At 44.4% G+C, this 13,698-nt stretch overlaps 1 protein-coding gene across 4 annotated transcripts in view; it reads left to right on the top strand.

The window, feature by feature from the left end:
- Positions 1-13,698, top strand: part of TBCK (TBC1 domain containing kinase) — a 536,201-nt gene that overhangs the window by 113,129 nt on the left and 409,374 nt on the right. The window lies entirely within an intron of this gene.

Here is a 13,698-nt window from a genome sequence, read left to right as displayed (position 1 = left end):
CATATACCCATCATACATATTCGCCATCTCATATGCCTGTGCCCATATACACATGATACATGTTCGCCATCCCATAGTCCCGTGCCCATATACCATCATACATATCCTCTATCCCATGCCCATATACCCGTCATATATATCCTCCATCCCATAGTCCCGTGCCCATATACCCAAACAAACAAACATACACACACACACACACACACACACACACACAAACACACACACACACACACATACACACTTTGAGCCCTAGATATTGATAAACAATCCATGAAAAAATTATTTGTTTTAAATGGAAATAAATGGAAAAAAACAACAAACATCGAAAAAAACAACCATGAAAATTTAAAAAAAACAAACTAAAAAATACCAAAAAAAAAAAAAAAACCAGACTAGAAAATAAGTAAAAAAAAAAAAAAAAACAGTCCGTCTGTACATACATCACGTCTACCCGCCCGCACTTGGCCTTGCTGCTCCTGCCGTTCCTCCGGTGGTGGTGGCGTGATGGAGGATGAGCTCTGAAAATTAAACCAAAAAAATTAATCACATGTGTTTATTTTTTCAAATCCATACGGAAGCATAGTACTCACTTCTTCTGCCTCTTGCCCTGTCCCGGGGACATATTCTTCACCAGATGAAGACATGCTGCAATAAAAAACAAAAGAGACATAAGTACATAGAAATGTATTGAAATTTCAGCCAGACATTAGGTTTTTCATACTTACATTGGTGCAGCTTGTGCTGTGTGTCCACTAGTGAGCAATCCTTAAAGTATTGTGGAATCCCAGTGCCCACACCATTTTATCACCTTGGTTCAATTTTTTTTTTTTACTGTCTAGACCAAATTTCAGTCATGTTTATGTAAAAAACGCATGCGCATAAAAACGCAAGACCATGCGCAAGTATTGCGCTCCCATAGGCTCCAATGTGGTGTTTTTGCGCATTCCGTGCGCATTCCGTGCGCATGCGTTGTTTTAACGAGACAGGGCGGAACCAAAAATGCAACATGTTGCGTCTGACGCGCCTGGCGCAAAAGACAAAAAAACGCATGCGCACGAAAGCGCAAATATGCGCAAGACCATGCGCACATCATGTAAAATATAGGTGCGCAGTGCGCATGCGCACTGGTGCGCCCGATGCGCTGCGCACAAAAGCGCTAATGTGAAACCAGCCTAATAGTGTCTGCACAAGTTATTTGAGACCTAACAGAGAAGGTTTCACAGGTTAAACAGTAAGGCATATACTGTATATAGGAAGTAGTTCTTAGATTTGGAGCCAGTAGAAGCTCTAGTTTTAGACACTTTCTGATTTTTAGTAGATAGGTGCTTTGCTGCCACCAAGAGGCCATTTATGTGAATTACATAACTTCATATGCTGGATGATAGTTCTTCAAATTAAGCAATTATTGCATGTACTAAGATGTCAAATACACATACGTGTGTGTGTGTATATATCACCATTTCCCAACTTGTTACATATAAAGCAAATAAATACATAAGCATAACAGATATTGTCACTTTTGTATAAGTGAGAGCTTGAAAATTATTATATATTTATTCCATTAAAAAGAGAAAAAGAAATGTAAGGGCTGTTTTTGGTCACTTCACCTTTCATTAATATGGGGGTAAAAAGTGATCCAAAAGTCATTTGTTTATAAACAAAGTAATCCTTAACATGGATCCATTGACAGAAAGATTAAAAAAAAAAAAGTTACTGGTGTCAGAATAAAAGACACAAACATATTTTTTCTTTTTCTTTTTTCTTCTAAAAACACTACAGTATATTAATTTGATCAGTGTCATTTGCATAATGGGTCTGATTCTCTAGGATGAAAGACTCTACGGCTGTCTGACCTTAGACTAATCCAAAATATAAAGTACCCGTGTCTTTTTTTTACTGCACCATTAATGGCATAAAAAGGAATAAGATTGGCAAAATTCCATTTTATTCCCATAAATCCCATAAAGAATAATTTTTTCTTTTACAGTGCTTTATGGTAAAATAAAGGTACCTCGTATAACTACTGTATGTAGACCCAAAAATAAAAAAGAGGATTTTGCTCATTAGCTAACAGTCCTGATAAAAGTGAAATATGCTCTTTGCATTCTTTGGTTTTTTTAGGGAATCTGTCATGTCCCAAAATGGTATTAACCTGCAGATATGGGGTTAATGTGCAGATTAATAGCGTTCTAAAGCCGTGCAGTCACTGCGCTGAAACATTAGTTACTGGAAGGAAATGAATTTTATTCCTCTGGCATTCAGACATGAACAACAGATTACACCATGTCATTATTTATTTAGCAAAAGCTAGGCCAAAATTAAGAAGCAGTGTGTGAGAAATTAAGTAAACCCCATGGAATCAATAGCTTTTCGAACCAACTTTTAAGGTAATCTGGCGCCACATTTGACCTACGTAAACTATTAATATGGGTGTACAGGTTATAGACTTCTGAGGAGAGACCTACCTGTATGTCTCATAGCAGATACCTTATTGTTGATAAATCATCTTTTATCACTTTATATAAATTACCTCTTCCCGGCTATGGGGCGTAAGCTGCCCGAAGGATAACTCTGCCTCCAGAGCTTATTTTACTTGACGATGGAGTTACCAGTGTGATTATGTAATTATGAGCACCAGAAGCAAAACAAAAACCCCTAAAATATAGCTTTTAATTCAATCACTAAAAACATTAGTAGAAATGACTAAAAAAAGGGGGGTGTAGAGGACAACAATACAGAGTGGCAAAAACAATGTTATCTATCTATATAATAATGACAAAATATGGGCCAAAGACCAAATTGCTCTAATCCGCCCAATTACAGCCCTTCCTAACCGCGGAGGTTGGCACCCTAGTTGTTGACGATATGGCGCCCCCGCTCAACGTCTGTATCCCTGACAGCCCCTAAACCTCCCTGCATATACAAAAAAGGACACAAAAAATATACACACACACCTATGATGCCGAAAACAAAAGTGAAGAGACATAAATAGTCTCATAGACAATACTAAGGTGCTATGAACTTATCTCGTAGTAATTCTGATAATGTAACTACCCCACAAGTATAAGCTTATCTCGTAGTAAAAAGGAAGACAGGGGTAGTATCAAAATGCAGCTTAGATAGGACTCGTAGTCACAAAAATGCTAATAAGCTGCAATAGGCAGACTGTTGTGAATTCATTTTCCCCTTCATTACTGAGGCCCGAGGAACTCCCTCTTCTGGTAAAGAAATGTAGTGAGCCTGATTATCAAACACCTGAGGCTGATGATGATGACTGGCTGAGTGGAGTTACTGACTGGATATAAGGCTGCCGACGCCCTTCTGCCCTGCGGGTGATTTCTCTGTGGGATCCTTGGAGACCAGTCTGAATTCCTGCTCCTCTAAAGCGAAGTTTGCTGCTCGGCCTTTTGCATTGGTGCTTGACTTTGTTTTGCTTTGTTTTTCTGGATTTCTGCCATTCCCTGCTGGGGTGTGCTGAATTCCTTTAGCTCTGTCTTCTGAAAATACCTGAGTGCTGATTTAGTTTTTGAAGCCTAGCTGCTTCAGGGCCTTTTTCATATCAGCTTGTTGGCTTATGTCTTTGATAGGGTTTTGGCAGATTGCAGACAGCAGCCTTGCTGTCCTTTCCTATCTAGGTAGTTTTGGGCCCCGTCTTTGCTCAGTCTATCTTTCTGTCTGTGTTAGTGTTTTCATCTTGCTTCACCGTCATTATATGTTGGGGGCTGCCTATTGCTTTGGGGTCTGCTCTGGGGCAGTTTAGATTTCCCCTTTCTTTCTTTAGGCCTATTTAATTCTCCGGCCGTGATCGAGGGGTCTAGGGCATCGTAGGAACCCCCCACGGCTACTGCTAGTTGTGTTGATAGTTCAGGGGTCTGCAATCTGATAGTTGCCAACGTCTCTGGTTTTCTGGACTTGGCTTGTATTTCTGCTTTTGCCTCCTACGGTGACTCATTCATAACAACAGACTCAATTACCAAATAACAAAATCAGTAAAAAACGGCTACAAGAAAATTCAATAAATAGCACATATGACAATTCATTTGTCCAAATCCCAGGACAAGCACTTAGAAAATAGTCAAAAGACTGCACATTGAGAGGCAGAAAAATGAATCCTGCATTGCACATGCAGCGGCCATTATTTGGAAGCAGGGATTAATCATCACCCTGTTTCACCAAGAGGCACAATCCAGCTCAGAAACAATGTCTGCACATAAGAGAGAATGCATACTAATTGTGCTATTTCACACAGGTCATGGATGAAGAAAATGAGGCTAAGGCTACTTTCACACATCAGGTTTTCGGCGTCAGGCGCGATCCGGCGTCGTGCCGGAGCGCCGGATCCGGCAAATATTTCATAAAACCGGATGTGACGGATCCGTTTTTCTGCCGGATCCGTCTTGTTCTTGACAGACAAAACCGGATCCGTCTCATCCGGTTCATCCGTTTTTCGATCCGTTTTTCGACGGATTACGCTGGATCCGGTTTTTAAAAACACCCCTTGTGGCCTTCCGAACGGGATTGGCTACTGGAAAACTATATATAGCGTGTTCCTACAGCCCTTCTTTGACAGGTTGTAGAGGAGAAAGTGCAGGTTGGAGAGAAGAGCAAGTTACTGGCGAAGATGGATGTTGTCATTGGAAATATTTTGAAGAATTTGGCGGATTTTACAGCGGAGGCGAATCGTTTGAGGGTGATTTTTCTGGAGAAGGAGAGAGCGAGACAGCAGCGCATCAGGCATCGTAGACGACGTTTGTGGATCCACCCCATCACAGCCAAGAGAATGACGCGTGGGGTCTATTCTACACTCTGCATGGACCTTCGACGAAACCCGGATAAATTTTTTGGATATGTTCGGATGAAAATTGAGAATTTTGATTACTTGGTGGAGCGCATTGCACACCTCATAAGAAAAGCAGACACCTATTGCCGCTTCTCTGTTTCACCCGCAGAGCGTCTGATGGTGACTTTAAGGTAAGCCACATTTATTGGATATGCTCGCATCAGAGCACACTTTCACTGCAATCTTGTTGGTGGTAGTTTGTATCTCCAAGTGTTATAGCTGAGTTTTGGTATGTAATGCTGTGATTTAAAACTAATTGATTGTTTTTTAATTCCCCACAGATTTCTTGCAACTGGAGAATCCCTTTCGTCACTGCATTTCCAGTACAGACTCGGGATTTCCACCATATCTGGAATAGTGAAGTACACATGCCGTGCACTGTGGGACTCCTTAGCTGAAGAGTTTTTACCAGAGCCCACAACAGAGAGGTGGATTGAAATTTCAGAAAAGTTTCAACAGATATGTCAGTTTCCCAATTGCTTGGGCGCTGTGGACGGGAAACATATCCGCATTGTAAAGCCAGCCGGATCGGGATCGGAATATTTCAATTACAAGAAATATTTTTCAATTGTCCTCATGGCCATCGCTGACGCGGAATACAAATTTATTGCTGTTGATATTGGGGCCTATGGCCGCTCCAATGACTCTCAAGTTTTCAAACTGTCTGCCATGGGGCGTAAACTGTATGGAAACACCTTCCAGTTCCCACCCCCTAGACCGCTGCCGCAAACATCTGGTCCACCTATGCCATTTGTCTGTGTAGGGGATGAAGCCTTCCAGCTGTCAGAACACCTTTTGAAACCGTACGGTAGCAGAGGATTGTCAAGAACAAAACGCATTTTTAATTACCGCCTCACAAGAGCAAGAAGAATGGTTGAATGTACCTTTGGTAGTCTGACAGCCAAATGGCGGGTCCTATTGACTGCGATCAACCTCAAGACAGAAACTGTGGACGAGGTGATCAAAGCTTGCGTGGTACTCCACAATTTTGTTATCTGCAAGGAACCCATTTCCATTGAGGACACCTCTGAAGAAACCACCTTGCAAGATTACCATGACATTACCACTAGAAGTTCTGTGACGGTTTCAGTAATGAGGGACAATTTTGCACTATACTTTATGTCACCTCAAGGCAGAGTACACTGGCAGGATGACAGAGTGTGAAAGATTTGTGCCCTAACCAAACTTGTGTACCTTCTGTACCAACAGTATATACCTTTGCCAACCAAAGTTGGCTATCTTGTCATGGTCTCTATTTTTAGCTTTAGGCCACAGGTGTGTACCTGGTTGTGTTTTATGCAAAGTATTTCACCTTTTAACAAAAGTTGTGTACATTGTTAGGAAATCACCAACAATAAACACAACTTTTTAGGTGAAATACTTTGCTTCAAACACAACCAGGAACACAACTGTGGCAAAAAGCTAAAATTTACCCACAGTTATATACCTAGTTTTGAATACCATTTTACCTTTTAAATACCCTGTATTTAACCTTTTTGGCCGCAGAAAGAAATGACAGACAACCAGTGTAAAATAATTTAACTTTTATTGAAAAATGGTTTTTTTAGTAAACTGTTTTTAAATTTTAATAAACTTTTTTAATAAAGCTTTGAAACCATAAAACTGGTCATTTTTATTAAAATACACACATATTATAAATCTGTGTAGTGTGGGGTGGAAATACTGCTGGAGGGGCTGCGGGACACTTCAACACTGGGAGTGTGGAGAGAGGACTGGGATCGTGGTGGGGAAGGAACAGTTAGAGGTGAAGGTGTGGAAAAAGCTACAGAATGGGTGGACATGTGGGAGGCAGAAGAGGTGGTGGGCGGTGGAGTGGAGGGTTGGGCAGGGACTGTAGGAGCAGATGATGTTGATGGCAAGTTGTATGGGGAAGGAGTTTGGTATGGGGCAGGTTGCTGGAAGTGGGGAGATGTCTGGTACTGGGGAGGTTGCTGGTACTGGGGAGGTTGCTGGTACTGGGGAGGTGGATGGTATGTAATAGGAGGGGGAGGATGGAAAGTGGCTGGAGGGGGTGCAGGTGGAGGAACTACTGGGGTGGGAAGAGGAGGTTGGGAGGTAACGTGCTGGAGAGCACCGTGGCATGAATGCATTACATGCATCTGCTGGGTAGGAGATAGCATTTCCATGCGCTCCACAACAGACCTGAAAAAGGTGTGGTTTGGCGAAGATCTTGCTTCTGAATGCATGGTTTGCAGAAGTGTCTTCACCTCCAGAATGCTGGAGTTGATCTGCTGAAAGCCTGCGGAGATTTGCTCTGAAAAGACTTTTAGACAGTTCTGGAAAGATGCATTCAGATGCAAGAACTCTGGCGCATAAGTCTTTTCCTGACCCCTCTGCCGCTGCCGCCCAGTACCCGCAGGTGTACTAGAGGTGGCAGGGGCAGAAGGGTGGGGTAAAGGGAAAGCGATCTCCTCACCAGCAGCTTCATGTAATGTAGGCGGCCACGATGCTCCTGTGCTGGTGGATGGGACAGATGGGTCGAATGTGTGGGAAGGCTGGGAAGGTGCAGATGTACCGGGGCGGTCGAAGTGTCCCTCGGTGCCGGTCTCCTCAGGGATCGCCTCAGAAGGGTCCAACCGTGCAGGCTCCCGAGTGCTGCTCACCGTGCTGTGGAATAAAGAGAAAAAAAAACAATTAAAAAAGTGACATGGCATGGCCCTGGCTGAAAAAAAATTGTTGCATCTAAACTTTTTTTTTTTTCACATGTGGTGTGTAATATTTACCTTCTGGTGACCATTTTATCCCGGAGGAACGACAGGGCTTGTGCGTACTTGTACTTGCTCCTGCGTCCTCCAGATCCACTCGGGGCCCGCATCTCTTTATTGAACTCCTTCTTGAAACGATCCCTCACAGACCGCCACCGCTTCACAATTCTGTCCCCTGAAACGAGAAAGGAGTGGTTAGTATACAACATCAGTGTTTCCCAAACTCCAGTCCTCATGGTCCCCAGGGGTCATGTTTTCAGGATTTCCATAGTAAATAGAAATCCTGAACACATGATCCGTGGGGACCACGAGGACTGTTGTTCGGGAAACACTGGTTTACATCAAGCAACCGGTACTGTATATACTTACGCTCTTTAATCTGGGCCCGAGCATCGAGGTCCTCCCAGCGGTCCACAAGGAGCGAACAGATTTCCTCCCAGAGTCGTCGGGTAATGATCAGGTCAGCGTGGCGGCGGTCAGCCATATTCCAGAGCGGCTCCCTTTCTCTGACGAGATCGATGAGGTGGTCCACATCGATTCCTCCATCCTCACCGTCAGAGTCGGGAGCACGCTGTGAAGGCTGTTAAAGAAAAAGACAAAAATAACATAATTAGCCTCCACAAAAGAAATGAAATAAAAAGTGCAAAAAAACAAAGCAAAAATATTTATACTTACACGCTGGTGACCGCCGCGTTGCTGTCGCCGACGACCCTGGGAGGCACTGCGAGGACCTCTTGGCCGAGCACCAGATTGGGAAGACTAGAGAAGAAAACAAAAAATGTTATGTCTTTGGATGTAGGCATTTGTTTGCTGTGTGTGGTCTGCAGAACATTGTTTTCTATGTGTTGTGTGTAGTGTGATGTTGTGTTTCTGCGTTTGATGCCAAAAACTTACCAATTGTGAGCCCACTCCAGGTGTCTGTCCACCCCTTCCTTCTTCTTCTGGGAGCTCCTCTTCATCTTGTGATTCCTGTTTTGAAATAAAAGGCAATGAATAGACATATATTACAGAGATGATGGATTTTGGAAATAAAAACTTACCGTCAAACGCTGACGATGCGAGGGAGGGCTCCCAGAAGATGATGTGCTGTCCTCTTGCTGGCCAGATTCCATGCCTGTGGGTGGTGTTACAGTTGCTGCCAGTGCTGCTGCTGCTGCTGCTGCATCTCTTGGGCGGCTGTTGAATAAAGAGAAACAAAGGGCCAATGAATATCTTGATATTCCATGGCCCTAGTTTGGAGGAATGGGGGATTTGATAATTACCGTCTCTCATCTGCTGCTGGACTCCCCTCCTCAGCATGTTCCATTTGCTGCTCCATTTGGCGTGGTGGTGGTGCTTATGGTGCTGCAGTGGTCTCCTGCCTTCTCCTGCGCCTGGTTTCTGTCTTGGGTGGCATGTTGGGTGTGGCTGAGGGTCCCACTGTCTTGCTTTTATATATGTGTCTTGTGGGCAGAGCTACTGAGCATGCTCAGACCAAAAAAACCGGATCCGGCATTGCGGCGCTCATAGGCTTTCATTGTGTGAAAAAGCCGGACGCGCCGGATCCGGCGTGTCCGGCTTTTTCGCCGGAGACAAAAAACGTTACAGTAGCCGTTTTTTCCAGACGCCGGATTGAGACACATTGCCGGATCCGGCGAAAACCGGATGAAACGCATGGCCATCCGGCGCGATCCGGCGCAAATGCAAGTCAATGGGGGGGAAACCAGATCCGGCATTGCATTTCGCCGGATCCGGTTTTTGTCAAAAGCGCCGGATCGCGCCTGACGGCGAAAACCTGATGTGTGAAAGAGGCCTAACAAATTCACCTCAGTTAATTGCTGTCATTTTATTTACCATATTTTTTGATATGATGTTTTTCTACATATTTGAATAAAGATTGTAAGACTTTTTACTTCATTCACCTGTTGACTCAGATTTTCTCTTGCATGCATATTTGTTGGAGTGGGTGTCTCTTCTCTTTGGGGGAGCACAATATATCTCCCTTTCTGTGACACGTAGGATGTCTGTTGTGAGTTCATTTTCCCCTTCATTACTGAGGCCCGAGGAACTCCCTCTTCTGGTAAAGAAAGGTAGTGAGCCTGATTATCAAACACCTGAGGCTGATGATGATGACTGGCTGAGTGGAGTTACGGACTGGATATAAGGCTGCCGACGCCCTTCTGCCCTGCGGGTGATTTCTCTGTGGGATCCTTGGAGACCAGTCTGAATTCCTGCTCCTCTAAAGCTAAGTTTGCTGCTCGGCCTTTTGCTTTTGTGCTTTGACTTTGTTTTGCTTTGTTTTTCTGGATTTCTGCCATTCCCTGCTGGGGTGTGCTGAATTCCTTTAGCTCTGTCTTCTGAAAATACCTGAGTGCTGATTTTAGTTTTTGAAGCCTAGCTGCTTCAGGGCCTTTTTCATATCAGCTTGTTGGCTTATGTCTTTGATAGGATTTTGGCAGATTGCAGACAGCAGCCTTCCTGTCCTTTCCTTTCTAGATAGTTGCGGGCCCCGTCTTTGCTCAGTCTATCTTTCTGTCTGTGTTAGTATTTTCATCTTGCTTCACCGTCATTATATGTTGGGGGCTGCCTATTGCTTTGGGGTCTGCTCTGGGGCAGTTTAGATTTCCCCTTTCTTTCTTTAGGCCTATGTAATTCTCCGGCTGTGATCGAGGGGTCTAGGGCTTCGTAGGAACCCCCACGGCTACTGCTAGTTGTGTTGATAGGTTCAGGGGTCTGCAATCTGATAGTTGCCAACTTCTCTGGTTTTCTGGACTTAGCTTGTATTTCTGCTTTTGCCTCCTACGGTGACTCATTCATAACAGATGTCACTGAGGCATTTGTGTCTAATATTATGAAACTGTCTGCCTGTGAGATGAAGCTGAAGCTGAGAGGAGCCTGCAGATGTGTCAGGTATAATTACATATCAATAAACAGACCTCTAAAAGAACTTTTCAATGGGATTATATAGTCAATTTGAGCACCAAAAGCAAAACAAAGACCCCTAGCGCGATATCTTTCTTCCCTTGAGAAAGCGTGGTCTCTTCACGTGAAACGCGAGTCGGGCTTTCCCTCACCTGGCCCTGGGGTCCTCCCGCTCCTGCCTACACCTTGGTAAGATATCGCATTACATATGCTGCTCTTAAGCAATCGCTATCCATCTGTATCCCATGGTGTTTCTCTGGGCATTATTCTTTGACATGTTGGCTTATAACTGCACTTGCTATCTATTTACTTATGCATATACCACATGTATTCTTTGCTATATAAGGCAATTGGGAGTGGGCATTACCCTGGGTTGAGCTGTGTCTACCTCGTGGTGCTGTCATTTTATTTACCATATTTTTTGATATGATGTTTTTCTACATATTTGAATAAAGATTGTAAGATTTTTTTACTTCATTCACCTGTTGACTCAGATTTTCTCTTGCATGCACAGTTTCATAATATTGTTACAATAAAGCAAACCTTAAGAGCTGCAGAAAATGTGTTTGCATGAAGACTAGTTTCTTCTGTTCTGTGTTAGTTACTTGTATCACACTGGTATCTCCTCTTCATGTAAAATATTCTCTGGAGGCAGTTATCTTCCAGGCAGGGTCCACTCCATAGCCTGGAAGAGGTCAACTTATATAAAGTGTGTGACATGGCGACTGGTCATGTGATGAATGGCCGGTATGTATCACAGAGATGGGTGGCCCTGTGACGGAAGTCTAGGTATGTTTTGCTCAGCAGATCTACTGCTGAGGAGTTTTGCTGTACATTGGGAGGCTTCCAGGTGATTTGGAGAGATGGGTGGGTCTAGTCACCTACATACCCACCCAAGGAGGTGTGTGAATACCCAAGATGAAGCCTGTATGTGATTGTGTGTTTGAAAACCTGCGTTGATGTCATGATCACCTGACTAGCCATGTGATAGGTACCAAGGAGTGGTTAGAGCTATGTAATTAGGGCGTGTTTGGCACATGTGAGCGAGTGCTGGTTAGTCTGAGCCAGAGGAAGGAGGCCTGTGAGATACCTCTGGAGTGGACGGTCTGATAACTGTGAGTTATACTGACCAGGGTCAGTGAGAGATGTTTGTGGGATACTTCTGAGGATAAGAGGCATCTGGGAACCTGTGTGGCTGACACCAACAGGTAACAGTTACCTGTTGGTGTCAGGAATCCGTGTTATGCTGACCGAGGTCAGAAAGAGACTGTGTTTTTCCTGTAGAGCTAATTGTTTCATGAACATTGTACTGGCAGCTGCATATTGCTAAGTTCCTGAGGAGCGACTTATGCTCTACTTAATAAACCGAATGGACTTTTTTGTTTAACCCTAAGTGTCCCGGTATCTACCTCCACGACCAGCCAAGTGAGTACTCCCCGTCCACTCATAGTGTGGGACGTTACAAGTGATAAAAGATGATTTATCAGCAACAATGCATCTGATATCAGACATACAAGGTAGGGCTTTCTTCAGAAGTCTTTAACCTGTATGCCCATATTAATAATTTAGATAGGTCAAATGTGGTGACAGACCACCTGTAACAGCAATAATGAAGTAATCCTGTATGACTTTATTAATCACTCTTCTCATCCTGGAGGAATGTTGGCCCATTCTTTATAATATTGCTTAAAACAAACCTGTCAGCAGTTTTGGCCCATGTAAGATACGGCCACTGCCTTTCAGGGCTTATCTACAGCATTCTATAATGGTGTAGATAAGCCCACGGTCCGACCTTAAAGATAAGAAAAATAAGTTTTTTTTATACTCACCCGGGGAGCGGTCCGATCCGATGGATGTCGCAGGTCCAGGTCTAGCTCCTCCCATCTTCCAGTGATGCCAACCTCCTGCTTGCTTCATGGCTCCATGGCATCGTGCTCCTGCGCAGGCATACTTATCTGCCCTGTTGAGGGCAGAGCAAAGTACTGCAGTGCGCAGGCGCTGGGATAGGTCAGAGAGGCACAGCACCTGCGCACTGCAGGATTTTGCTCTGCCCTCAACAGGTCAGATAAGTGCCGTTGCGCAGGAGCACGATGCCGGGGAGCCATGAAGCATCGCTGGAAGATGGGAGGCGCCAGACCTGGACCTGCGACCCCCTTCGGATGGGACCTCCCTGCAGGTGAGTATAATAAAACTTATTTTTCTTCTCTTGCAGGTCAGATCGGGGGCTTATCTACAACATTATAGAATGCTGTAGATAAGCCCTGAAAGACGGTGGCCGCATTTTATATCGGCCGAACCTGATGACAGGTTTCCTTTAAGGCTATGTGCCCACGTTGCGTTTAAATCCGTACACTGAAAACTGGACTCCTTCCCAGAAATCGCGTGGTTTTTCCCCCGCGCGATTTTACCGCGATTATGTTCGCGATTTTGCCACAATTTTCGCATGCGATATTCAAGCACTTTCCAAGCAATTTGAAGCATCGCTTGGAAAGTGATTGACAGGTTGGTCACACTCGTCAAACATAGTGTTTGACAAGTGTGACTAGCTTTTTACTATTGAGGCTGCCTATGCGGCATCAATAGTAAAAGATAGAATGTTAAAAATGATAAAATAAAAAATCGGGGTATATTTACCTTACGTCGTCCTGCGCAGTCTCAGCGACGCTCCCATTCCCAGCGATGCCTTGCGAGACCTGTGATGACGTTGGTCTCGCGTTGCTATAGCGATCTCACGAGACCACGTCATCACAGGACCTTGCCGCAAGGCATTACTGGGAATGCTGAGGCCCGGGAAGGCAGCCCGGGACGTCGGAAGGTAAATATACCCCGATTTTTTTACATTTTTTATTCTTTTTTTACAAGGGTATGGTACCCAGGGCCTGGAGGACAGTCTCCTCTCCTCCACACCGTGGGTACCAACCGCACATAAGACGCTTAACTTCGCGCATGGTGGGCATAGCCACATGCGGGAAGTAAGCGATTTTCATGCATTCATATGGGTGCGGAATCATGGCAGTTCTTTGCGATTCCGCACAAAAGAATGAGCATGCTGCAATTTTTTCCGCAATGCGATTCCGCCGCGGAAAAAAGCGCAGCATTAGCACAGCATGTGCGGAATGCCATAGGAATGCATGGGGTGTGTTCTGTACAAGATTTTTAAACGTTTTCGCGCCAAAAATCGCGGCAAAAACGCTTAAAAATCGCATCGTGGGCACACAGCCTAAAGAG

This window comes from Dendrobates tinctorius, unplaced genomic scaffold (genome assembly GCF_039654945.1).
Source record: "Dendrobates tinctorius isolate UK_male_01 unplaced genomic scaffold, ASM3965494v1 ptg000030l, whole genome shotgun sequence".
Classification (NCBI taxonomy): Eukaryota; Metazoa; Chordata; class Amphibia; order Anura; family Dendrobatidae; genus Dendrobates; species Dendrobates tinctorius.
This window is presented reverse-complemented; position numbering and strand designations above follow the sequence as displayed.